This window comes from Carettochelys insculpta, chromosome 27 (assembly GCF_033958435.1).
Source record: "Carettochelys insculpta isolate YL-2023 chromosome 27, ASM3395843v1, whole genome shotgun sequence".
NCBI lineage: Eukaryota > Metazoa > Chordata > Testudines > Carettochelyidae > Carettochelys > Carettochelys insculpta.
The window spans coordinates 8,272,645-8,284,981 of NC_134163.1; positions in this window are offsets into that span (position 1 = coordinate 8,272,645).

Here is a 12,337-nt window from a genome sequence, read left to right on the forward strand (position 1 = left end):
TTTTTAACCCTCCAGGTTGCAGAGAAAAGCTTGAAATGTTGAACTTGAGCTTTGCCACCGGGCAATAAATTAAAAGTCTTCCAGAGTGTATTTTGAAAAATGTCGCAATGTTCAAGTCAATGTCAGGATTTGCCCTGGCCTGCTTTATGGGTTTTAAACACTCCAGTCTTGCGGCATTGAGACTGGACGATTGTGCTGGTCCTTCCAGCCTTAAACACAGAGGCAAATTAAATCAATTGAGCCCAACCCCAAAGAGGTGCAAGTAGAAAATTTGAAAGCACAAACAAGCACATATTTGCTATTTCCACCAGGCCCAGGACACCTTGTTTTTCTTTTGCATGTGACGTTTTGCTGGACTTTCCTCCTCTTTTGCACCATGTAGATTCTCTTCCAGCACTGGAGGCTCATCTTTGCTTTGGCATTTAACCAACTGCGAAAGCCATTTATTGCCTCACGCTTGCTTCTCAGACAGAAACATGGATGCTATTTAGTCTGTCTGCTACTTAGGCTAGTGTCTGTCACTAAAAAGCTGCTGTTGTCTAGTTCACTTAGTTGGCATCAGATTTCTGGGATTAGTTAAACTTGCAGTGAATCTCGGACACCTCTTGGTTTATTGTCTCCCTAGTCGTATCAGTGGTGCTGAACATGCCAGGTGTAAGTCCATTAAGAGAGCACCCACCTTCATCCTAGAGCAGGGTTGCTAAATCTTGAATAAATACAGATGAGAGAGTCCTTACCCCACAGAGCCTACAGCTTAAATAGGCAAACAAGACAAAGGTAGGCGGGAGAAAACAGCAACACACACACACACATACACACACACACACAAAAAGAACCCAGGTGTCCTCCATTCCAGGATCTGAGCGCTGAGCCCTCCAATCTGTGGTGTACTGTGGGAAATGAAACCAGGCCCTCCTCACCTCTGCTCAGCCAGGTGCGCTCTCGTTGGTTGTAACGAGCAGGTGTGGCTGCACGTGGGAGTTTCATGTGAGAGACAGCCCGATGGTGAGGGAGAGTCAAGAGCAGAGGGTGGCTTGACAGGCAGAAAGAGCTCAGCAAAGTTGGGCTGAGTGCTTTAGGGAGAAGATGCTCTTGGAGGAAAGGAGCAGCCGGAGCTCCCTAGCAAGCAGTGGAGCCAGATTGGGCTGGTGAAAGTGGTAGGCAGGCGCATGCTAAACCCATAACCCAGGGGTCAATGGATTGAAACCATCCTCTACTAGTCAAGGTCCCCCATTACAAAATGAACATGGATGCAGTGGAAAGAGTCCACTGGAGGGTGGCAAAAATGATTCAGGGGCTGGAGCACGTGACTTAATGAGGGGAGGCTGAGAGATGTGGGCTTGTTTAGTTTGCAGAATAGAAGAAGGAGGGGCAATTTGACAGCAGCCTTCCACTTCCTGAAAGGGGGTTTCAAAAAGGGTGGAAGGAGGCTGTTCTCTGTGGTGACAGATCACAGATGGTCTCAAGCTGCAGTGGAGGAGGTCTAGTTTGGATATTAGGGAAAACTATTTCATGAGGAGAACGGGTGAAGCTCTGGAGTGGGTTACCTAGGCAGGTGGTGGGATCTCCATTCCTAGAGGGCTTTAAGTCCCAGCTAGAGACGATTTAGTTAGGACTGGTCCAGCTTTCAGGAGGGGGTTGGATTCAGTGACCTTCTGAGGTCTTGTCCAATTCTATGGAGGGGGGGCCTCTAGGCCAGAGAGGGGTGAAGCTGAAGTGGGAGAGAGCACTTACGCCAGGGACCCCCAAGAGAGCTGAAGGCTGGAGAATGAGAGGGGGTGACGTTACCAGTGTCTCCTGGCAACAGCAAGAGCATAAGCAGAGATGCGTGCCTGGAAGAGGGGCTGGGTGAGGAGCTTTAAGAGATGCCAGATCCATACCTGAGCTATGTCTGGGGCTAGGGTGTGCGCTGTGAGCAGACCTCAGGGATGAGACTCGGGGAGTGGGGGAGCCCTGCAAATGGCACCTCTGAGGAAGGATCACAAACTAGAAACCAGAAGTGGAGATGCAGTGACAGGACACCTAACAAGCCAGTTGCATTGGCAGGCAAGAACATAAGACAGGCCATATTGGGTCAGACCAATGGGCCAACTAAGCTAGCATCCTATCTTCAGACATAGTCAGTGCCAGATGCTGCAGAGGGAATGAAAGGAAGAGAGCAATTATCCAGTGACCCCTCTGTGACTTGGTGTAAAGAGTTTGAAGGACAACTCTGGACCCAAACAATACACCTCCCACCAAAACACACCTGCAAAGCATGCTCCAGATGCAGGGGAAGCCTAAACAGAAGCCAGACTACTCAAAGGGGACTTAGAAGGCGGGGAGATGGACCTGCCCTGCCAGCTAGCTCCTGAAGATGGGTACTGCAGGATCCTTCCTTTGGAGAACAGGCACCTGCCCAGGCAGACTGCAGGCACAGTGAGTACCTTTGGTGGTTATTTTGTCTCAAGAGATTGCAAAACTTGGACAAGAGAGTAGGTTGTAGGAAAGGATGCTAGGAGAGTCTGAGGGTTCTCCTGGGTGTTGGACCTTTGCTAACCATTACAGGGTTCTGGGTCAGATCCGAGCAGACTAGGAGGGCCTGGGCTCCCCCACCAACTCCCTTCCACATTAAGGAGGGCCTAGCCCCCTAACCATGAGGTAATGCTTCCAATGAGCAGTGACCAGCTCATAACCCCATCATTCACATCTAGCTTCTGTTGTCAGAGATTTAAGGACACCCAGTGCATGAGGCTGCATCTCTAATTGTCTTAGTAAACAGCCACTGATGGATTTGTTCTTATAGAGCTTATCACATTCTCTTTTTAACTCAGTTATACTTTCATCTTTCACAATATCCCCTGGCAATGAGTTCCACTGGTTGACTGTGTGTTGTGTAAAGCACTTCCTTAGGATTGTTTTAACTCTGCTGCTGGTTGATTTCCTTGGGTGAAATTGGTTGACTCCCTATATCCTAGGACAGAGTGTCCGGCTTTCTGCACAAGTGTCCCAGGCTGTGTGGGATCAAGGCTTGGGTTCCCCAGAGAAACCCCGAACTCTGCCTGGTTTGCAGCATTACTAGAACTGTGCAAAGCATAGGTTTTTTTTTAATTTATTTCACTGTCAATTTTGAAAAATAATAAAAAAGAAAATTTGGGTGAATTTTTAAAGATTTACAATTTTTGAAAAAACTTAGAAGTTTTTGAACTAAAAAAATCAAAATGTTTAATTGAAAAACGTTGAAGTAAATGTGTTGGGGTTTTTAAACAATCAAAAGAATTTCATGACCCCCTCCACAAATGAATGAAATATTTTGATGGTGCCAAATCGGTACTGTTCACCCATCCCCAAAAAAGTATCAGTTCAAACATTTCACAAGCTGCTAGTTCCCCCCCACCAGGCCACCTTGCATATGACTGCTGCTTCCATCTCCCAGAGGATGGGGATTGTCTGTGACAACATTCATGGAAGTTACTGTTCCTCCCCTTGCCCCTCCTACTAGGTTCCACCCAGCAGGGTGATGTAATCCCTGATAAGAACGCAGTATCAGTTCTGTACTTTGGTCTCTCCTTATCTCTTTAGATAAGGCCCCAGTGAGGCCATTTCCCTACTTGGAAGAAATTGCTTGGCTCTCAACCCCTTGAGTCCTTGCCCACCAGCATCAGGAACATGTGGTATGATTCTGCAGCACCTACCAATCCCCACTAATCAGGGCTGCAGAGGGCCCCATATTGCACTGACATGAAATGACTACCTGTAAAGGGTTAACATGAGATGGTCAGGTAAGACAAAGGGAGGAAGAGAGACTTTTTTTGAACCAACGGAGAGAAAGCCGTGCTAGGCTATATACTATCAAAACAAAAAAGCAGTAAAGTAGCAATTTAAAAACTAACAAAATAATTTATTAGGTGATGAGCTTTCGTGGGACAGACCCACTTCTTCAGACCATAGCCATACCAGAACAGACTCAATATTTAAGGCTATGGCTACGTCTACACGTGCACGCTACATCGAAATAGCTTATTTCGATGTAGCGACATCGAACTAGACTTTCGATGAATAACGTCTACACGTCCTCCAGGGCTGGCAACGTCGACGTTCAACTTCGACGTTGGGCAGCACCACATCGAAATAGGCACTGCGAGGGAACGTCTACACGCCAAAGTAGCACACATCGAAATAAGGGTGCCAGGAACAGCTGCAGACAGGGTCACAGGGCGGACTCAACAGCAAGCCGCTCCCTTAAAGGGCCCCTCCCAGACACAGTTGCACTAAACAACACCAGATCCACAGAGCCGACAACTGGTTGAAGGCACTGTGCATGCAGCATGGATCCCCAGCTGCAGCAGCAGCAGCCAGAAGCCCTGGGCTAAGGGCTGCTGCACATGGTGACCATAGAGCCCCGCAGGGGCTGGAGAGAGAGCGTCTCTCAACCCCTCAGCTGATGGCCACCATGGCGGACCCCGCTATTTCGATGTTGCAGGACGCGGCTCGTCTACACGTGCCCTACTTTGACGTTCAACTTCGAAGTAGGGCGCTATTCCCATCCCCTCATGGGGTTAGCGACTTCGACGTCTCGCTGCCTAACGTCGATTTCAATTTAGAAATAGCGTCCAACACGTGTAGCCGTGACAGGTGCTATTTCGAAGTTGGCGCCGCTACTTCGAAGTAGCGTGCACGTGTAGACACGGCCATAGAGAACCAAAAATAGTAATCAAGGTTGACAAATCAGAAAAAAAAAAATATCAAGGTGAGCAAATCAGAGAGTGGAGGTGGGGTGTGTGTGTGTGTGTTAAGAATTAGATTAAACCAAGTATGCAAAAGAGCCCCTATAATGACCCAGAAAATTCGCATCCCGGTTCAAACCACATGTCAATGTGTCAAAGTTGAATATAAAAGGGAGTTCAGCAGCCTCTCATTGAGCAGCCTCTCTTGCATCTGGGCATTGCTGGCACAGGACAGACTTCAAACCCTCTTAGACAGAGAGTTAATGGACACAAAACAGACATAAAATCACTCCTGATCCACAAACTGGTCAGCCGACGTTTTAATGGAGTGGGCCATTCTGTTAATGACTTAAGAGTCTGCGTCTTACTGAAGAGGAATTTTCACAACACTTTGGAAAGAGAGGCTGCTGAACTCTCTTTTATATTCAAATTCGACACATTAACACGTGGTTTGAACCAGGATGTGAATTTTCTGGGTCATTATAGGGGCTCTTTCGCACACTTGGCTTAATCTATTTCTTGACTCCTGCCCCCGGCCCCTCTAATCTCTGATTTGCTCACCTTGATAATTTTTTCTGATTTGTCAACCTTGATTAATATTTTTGGTTCTCTATGCCTTAAATATTGAGTCTGTTCTGGTCTGGCTATGGTCTGAAGAAGTGGGTCTGTCCCACAAACCCTCACCTAATAAATTATTTTGTTAGTCTTTAAAGTGCTACTTTACTGCTTTTTTTTCTGCCTTTTTTTTTTTTAAACCAGGAGCAATTGCAGTCTGAGGGGCTTTTGTCTGTGTGGCTGATGCAGAGAGAAATGATTGCTCCTAAACAGGTTATAATTATTCTGAAACTGGTGTGGACCTTGCTTTTCAGTTGCTTTGGTTAATGACTTGATTTTTCCCCTGTACTCTGTAACTTTTAAGATGAATCCCAGGGAAGAAATTCTCTTTGCTGTACCCAAGATGATTGAGTTATTTTCTCTTATTTTGTGACTAAATTACCTTTTTTTAAAGCAAGTGATCTAATTCTTGTGCCCTGAGAAGGGTCTGTGTATACTCATGCCTTAGACTGAAAGGGCAGCTATCAGCTCTTTGTTTCTAAGCTCTTAAGAGTTTAGGGTACCTCCCAGGAGAACTCACAGATGTGGCTTCCTGAAGAAAATATTTGTTTTTCACTTGAGTGGTGGCGGCAGCTACTCCCTATGGTCAGGGAATCTGTGACCTTGTGGAGCTTTTACAGGCAAGGTATTTGGAGCGTTCAAGTGGGGAGGCAGCCCTGATACCCACAGATTATTTTATGGGATGCTTGAAATAGCTCACTAGCTATTATTATTATTATTATAGGAGAAATTACAGTTTTTCAAGTTCAAGCATACTGTGTGTGAGCCGATGCCCAGGTGCCAGCTACAGGTCTGGTGGGGCAAAAGGGGGTGATGCCTCACCAGCAGCTACGCTAAGCAGCCAGGGCAGGCTGGGTTCTTTGGTTTGTGTTTAGTTCGGGTACAGCAGCAGGAGGAAAATTACACTTATTAGAGGCTTTAACAATTACTTTTTATTTATACAAAGATAGAAACAATTTAACTAAGACAAATGATTAAAGTACAAGTTAGCACCCGTGGTTTTTAAAGGGGAAACAATACAATTTAACTTAAGAAAAGTTCTAGAAAAACTAACTAGCTTAAACTAATACAACTAGTGTGTACACAAGAAAGGCACGTTGCAGGTGTGATTTTCACCCCTGCCTCTTAGACCTGGTGGAACCAGAGTCTTTCCCTCAATTCCTATAAGAAAGAAGTGTGATACAGGTGTAATTTTTACCCCTGCCTCATAGATCTGGTGTGGCCCAGAATCTCTCTCTCAGTCCCTCGGGAAGAAGTAGATACGAACCAGGCATCCCCAGGCTCGGGAGTCAGTTCCAATTCCACCTGGGTGAGTGAGCGTGTGCTTTACCTGCTGGCATTTGAACTGCCCCTTGGATTGCAGGTGGGGGGAGTTTCAGTTTCAGTGGCAGCTGGGACGGCCTGCATCACCTTTGCTCCCTCGATCGGCCTTCCCCTGTGTGACTCATAGGGGGAGGGCCTGAGAGAGGCCAGCAGGCTTAAAAACCAGAGGCAGGAGCGACCAGGGGAGCGAAGCAGACAGGGAGCTGCAGACAGGGCAGTTTAAGAGGGAGTGTGACAGAGAGGACTATAATGGTTAGGAAGACCCGCAACACCTGTGCCAGCGCTACTGCTGTCTCCTCCACGTGTGCCTGTAGCCAGACAGGCTGCCTGACCATGGATGTTTCTACCCAGATCCTGGTGTGGTTCTGCAAGGACTGTGGTTTGCCGTTCCCACTTACCGATACCCAGGCTGAGGGGAATATTCAGTGTGGAAGGTGCCTGCTGGTGGAATCTCTCAGGCGGCAGGTGGGGGAGCTACAGGAGGAGGTGGCCAGGTTGAGGAGTATCCGAGTCCATGAGCAGTTCCTGGATAGTATTCAGGTGGAGACTGTGGAGGTAACTGTCCCAGTGCACAGGACGGCTGATAAACCACTGGAGGAGGTGGACCAGGGTGGACACTGGCAGCTGGTTACTTCTTGCAGCAGGCAGTGTTCCACCCCTGCTCAGAACCCTCCCACTGTGGTACTGGAAAACCGTTATGCTGTACTCGATACAGGAGACCAAGAATTACCCCATACAGACGAGGAGAAGCCTCGTACCCCCAAGGCTGGGAAGTCTACTGCCACCCGTGCAAGAAGGAAACGTAGAGTAGTGGTGGTTGGAGACTCTCTTCTGAAGGGGGCGGAGGCGCCCATCTGTCGCCCTGACATTTCCGCTCGGGAGGTGTGCTGCCTGCCGGGGGCCCGTATCCGAGACGTTACGCAGGCATTGTCGAGGATTATCCGGCCCTCTGACTACTATCCCATGCTTCTCATCCATGTGGGCACTAATGATACTGCGAGGTGTGACGCTGAGCAGGTCAAGAGTGACTTCAGGGCTCTGGGGGCAGGGTCAGGGAGTTTGGGCCGCAGGTGGTATTCTCTTCAGTCCTGCCTGTCAGAGATAGGGGCCCAGGCAGAGACAGGTGTATCCTGGAGGTGAATGCTTGGTTGCGTAGATGGTGTTGCCAGGAAGGCTTTGGTTTCTTTGACCATGGGATCCTTTCCCAGGAAGGACTGCTAGGCAGAGATGGCATTCACCTTTCGAGAAGGGGGAAGACCATATTCGGACACAGGCTGGCTAACCTTGTGAGGAGGGCTTTAAACTAGGTTCGACGGGGGCAGGGGAGCAAAGCCTGCAGGTAAGTGGAGAGCATGGATACCTGGGAGATGAACTTGAAATGGGAGGGAGTATGGGATACACTGGGAGAGTAAAAAGAGGCTCAGGGCAAAACTGGGAGGCAAGACCAAATCAATGTCTGAGATGCCTATATACAAATGCTAGAAGTATGGGAAATAAACAAGAAGAATTGGAAGTACTAATAAATGAATACAGCTATGATATCATTGGCATCACAGAAACTTGGTGGGATAATACTCATGATTGGAATATTGGTATTGAAGGGTACAGCCTGCTTAGGAAGGACAGGCAGGGAAAGAAGGGAGGAGGTGTTGCCTTGTATATGAAAAATGTACACACCTGGACAGAGGTGGAGATGGACGTAGGAGATGGATGGGTTGAAAGTCTCTGGGTTAGACTCAGAGGAGTTAAAAACAAGGATGAGGTCCTACTAGGCGTCTACTACAGGCCCCCTAGCCAGGTGGAAGAGGTGGATGAGGCTTTCTTTAAACAGCTAACAAAATCATCCAGGGCCCAGAATTTGGTGGTGATGGGGGACTTCAACTATCCAGGTATATGTTGGGAAACCAATACAGCAGGGAACAGACTGTCCAATAAATTCTTGGATTGCATTGCAGACAACTTTTTATTCCAAAAGGTTGAAAAAGCTACCGGGGGGAAGCTGTTCTAGATTTAATTTTAACAAATAGGGAGGAAATTATTGAGAATTTGAAAGTGGAAGGATGCTTGGGTGAAAGCAATCATGAAATCATAGAGTTCACAATGCTAAGGAAGGGTAGAAGGGAAAACAGTATAATAGAGATAATGGATTTCAGGAAAGCAGATTTTGGTAAACTCAGGCAGCTGGTAGGTAAGGTCCCATGGGAAGCTAAACTGAGGGGAAAAACGGCTGAGGAGAGATGGCACGTTTTCAAAGGGACATTATTAAAGGCTCAAAAGCAAGCTATCCTGCTGCGTAGGAAAGATAGAAAACATGGCAAAAGACTGCCTTGGCTTAACCAGGAGATCTTGTATGATCTCAAACTAAAAAAGGAATCGTATAAGAAATGGAAACTAGGACAAATTACAAAGGATGAATATAGGCAAACAACACGAGCGTGCAGGACCAAGATTAGAAAGGCTAAGGCACAAAACGAGCTCAAGCTAGCTACAAGCATAAAGGGAAACAAGAAGGCTTTTTACAAATACATTGGTAACAAGAGGAAGACCAAGGAGAGGGTAGGGCCATTGGTCAGTGACGAGGGAGAAACAGTAACAGGGAATTTGGAAATGGCAGAGATGTTTAATGATTTATTTGTTTCGGTCTTCACTGAGAAATCTGAAGGAATGCCTGACATAGAGAATGCTAGTGAAAAAGGGGTAGGTTTAGAAGTTGAAATACAAAAAGAACAAATTAAAATTTACTTAGAAAGATTAGATGCCTGCAAGTCACCAGGGCCTGATGAAATGCATCCTAGAATCCTCAAGGAGCTGATAGAAGAGGTATCTGAGCCTTTAGCAATCATTTTTGGAAAATCATGGGAGACAGGAAAGATTCCAGAAGACTGGAAAAAGGCAAATATAGTACCCATTTATAAAAAGGGGAACAAGAATAACCCGGGAAACTACAGGCCAGTCAGCTTAACTTTTGTGCCAGGAAAGATAATGGAGCAGGTCATTAAAGAAATCATCTGCAAGCAATTGGAAGGTGGTAAGGTGATAGGGAACAGCCAGCATGGTTTTGTTAAAAACAGATCATGTCAAACCAATCTAATAGCTTTCTTTGATAGAATAACAAGCCTTGTGGATAAGGGAGAAGCGGTGGATGTGATATACCTAGACTTCAGTAAAGCATTTGACACGGTCTCACATAACATACTTATCAATAAACTACTGAAATACAGCTTAGATGGGGCTGCTATAAGGTGGGTGAACAACTGGCTGGATAACCGTACCCAGAGAGTAGTTATTAATGGCTTTCAATCCTGCTGGAAAAGTATAACTAGTGGGGTTCCACAGGGGTCTGTTTTAGAACCGGTTCTGTTCAATATCTTCATGAACGATTTAGATATTGACATAGAAAGTACACTCATTAAGTTTGCAGATGATACCAAGCTGGGAGGGGTTGCAACTTCTTTGGAGGATAGGGTCATAATTCAAAAGGATCTGGATAAACTGGAGAAATGGGCTGAGGTAAACAGGATGAAGTTTAATAAGGACAAATGCAAAGTGCTCCGCTTAGGAAGGAACAATCAATGTCACACATACAGAATGGGAAAGGACTGCCTAGGAATGAGTACAGCAGAAAGGGATCTAGGGGTTATAGTGGACCACAAGTTAAATATGAGTCAACAGTGTGATGCTGTTGCAAAAAAAGCAAACATGATTCTAGGATGCACAAACAGGTGTGTTGTGAACACAACATGAGAAGTCTTTCTCCTGCTCTACTCTGCGCTGGTTAGGCCTCAGCTGGAGTATTGTGTCCAGTTCTGGGCACCGCAGTTCAGGGAGGATGTGGAGAAATTGGAGAGGGTCCAGAGAAGAGCAACAAGAATGATCAAAGGTCTAGAGAACATGACCTATGAAGGAAGGCTGAGAGAATTGGGCTTGTTTAGTTTGGAAAAGAGAAGATTGAGGGGGGACATGATAGCAGTTTTCAGGTATCTAAAAGGGTGTCATAAGGCAGAGGGAGGGAACTTGTTCTTCCTTGCCTCTGAGGATAGAACAAGAGGCAATGGACTTAAATTGCAGCAGGGGAGGTTCAGGTTGGCCATTAGGAAAAAGTTCCTAACTGTCAGGGTGATCAAACACTGGAACGAATTGCCAAGGGAGGTGGTAGAATCTCCATCACTGGAGATATTTAAGAAGAGGTTAGATAGATGGCTTTCAGGGATGGTCTAGAAAGTGCTTGGTCCTGCCGTAGGGGCAGAGGGCTGGACTCGATGGCCTCTCGAGGTCCCTTCCAGTCCTACTATTCTATGATTCTATGAATTCCAGACCTGGCCAGCAGGTGTAGGTGATTGGAACTCAAAGGGGGTGGGCTGCCAAACCTCTCTTATACCCCTTTTGTCACGTAGGCTTCTTCCTGGTCTCAAGTGGCCAATCGGGAGGAATGTGTTTGAACCCCAGGTTTCCCAGGGAAGGTGCAAGGCTCAATTTGCACCTGTGAATTGTGGACAATTGGGCACCTTTGGAAGTGATGGGCGGAGATTCCCCGTTCTTCCTGGGGCAGTGATCAGGCATGTCAATCACCGAGATCAGCCAGAAGGGTGGCCATTAGCTAGCCCATTCACTGTCTGGTTTTTGTGTATAGTAGAGAGGCTGGGCGAGACAGCACACCTGCGTTCCCAGGACATCAAAGGCCGCCTGTCTCCCTCTTTGTTTCTCTCTCTGTCTCTCCCAGTGCGGGGGAGAAGAAGAAAAGGCCATATGGGGGGTTCATGTCTGGCTACACTGTGTCAGAATAAAAGTCCATCTAGCCCGATATCCTATCTTCCGACAGTGGCCAATGCTTGAGGTCCCAAAGGAATGAACAGATCAGATAATCAAGTGATCCATCCTGTTGCCTTTTTTCATCCCTGACAGAGGCTCGAGACACCATTCCTGCCCATCCTGGCTAATAGTCATTGATGGGCCAAACCACCATGCATTTATGTAGCTCTTTTTTGAACTCTCTTAAAGTTATAGCCTTCACAACATTGTCTGGCAGTGAGTTCTACAGGTTGACTGCGAGTTGTGTCAAGAAATATGGACAGGGGAGGGAGAACAGACAGACAGACAGACAGGGGTGGGAGAACAGGTAACAGTGAGCCATGGTATAAACAACAGTCACAGGTCATCAGCAGCTTAGCCATTGTCAAGCTTTTTGGATGGATCATAATGGAGAGAGCTGTAAAGAGGGCAGTTTGTGTTATTGTTCGTTATTGGGGTCCTGCTAAGTGTGGACTTCTTCCTTTTCCCTGAAGCTAGAAACATCTCCGTCTTTCCTTAGAAGTGGTCAGGAAACTGCACAGTGAATTATTTGGAAAACCTAATTTGAAGGGCCATCGGCCACCCAGGCTTCAGGACCACTGGCAAAATAGGTGGTTATGATTTATGAACATTAGCTTAGGTGATCCAACAGCAATTCAGCACCCAGCAACGGTGCCCTAAATTATAATACAATCATCAAAGGCTCAACTGAAGCCTCTTATTTGAGTGACACTAGAAGCAATAGAACCCACGACTAAAGCAGAGTATTCTAATATCCCATGCACAGAGTAGCTGACATTGTCCATGTGCTTTCAAACAGCAAAACACTGTTTTGTTAACCTGAAGCTCCCAGAACTGGCATGTCCCAGTTTGCTGAATTGAAATAAAAAGAGAACTGAGCCTGC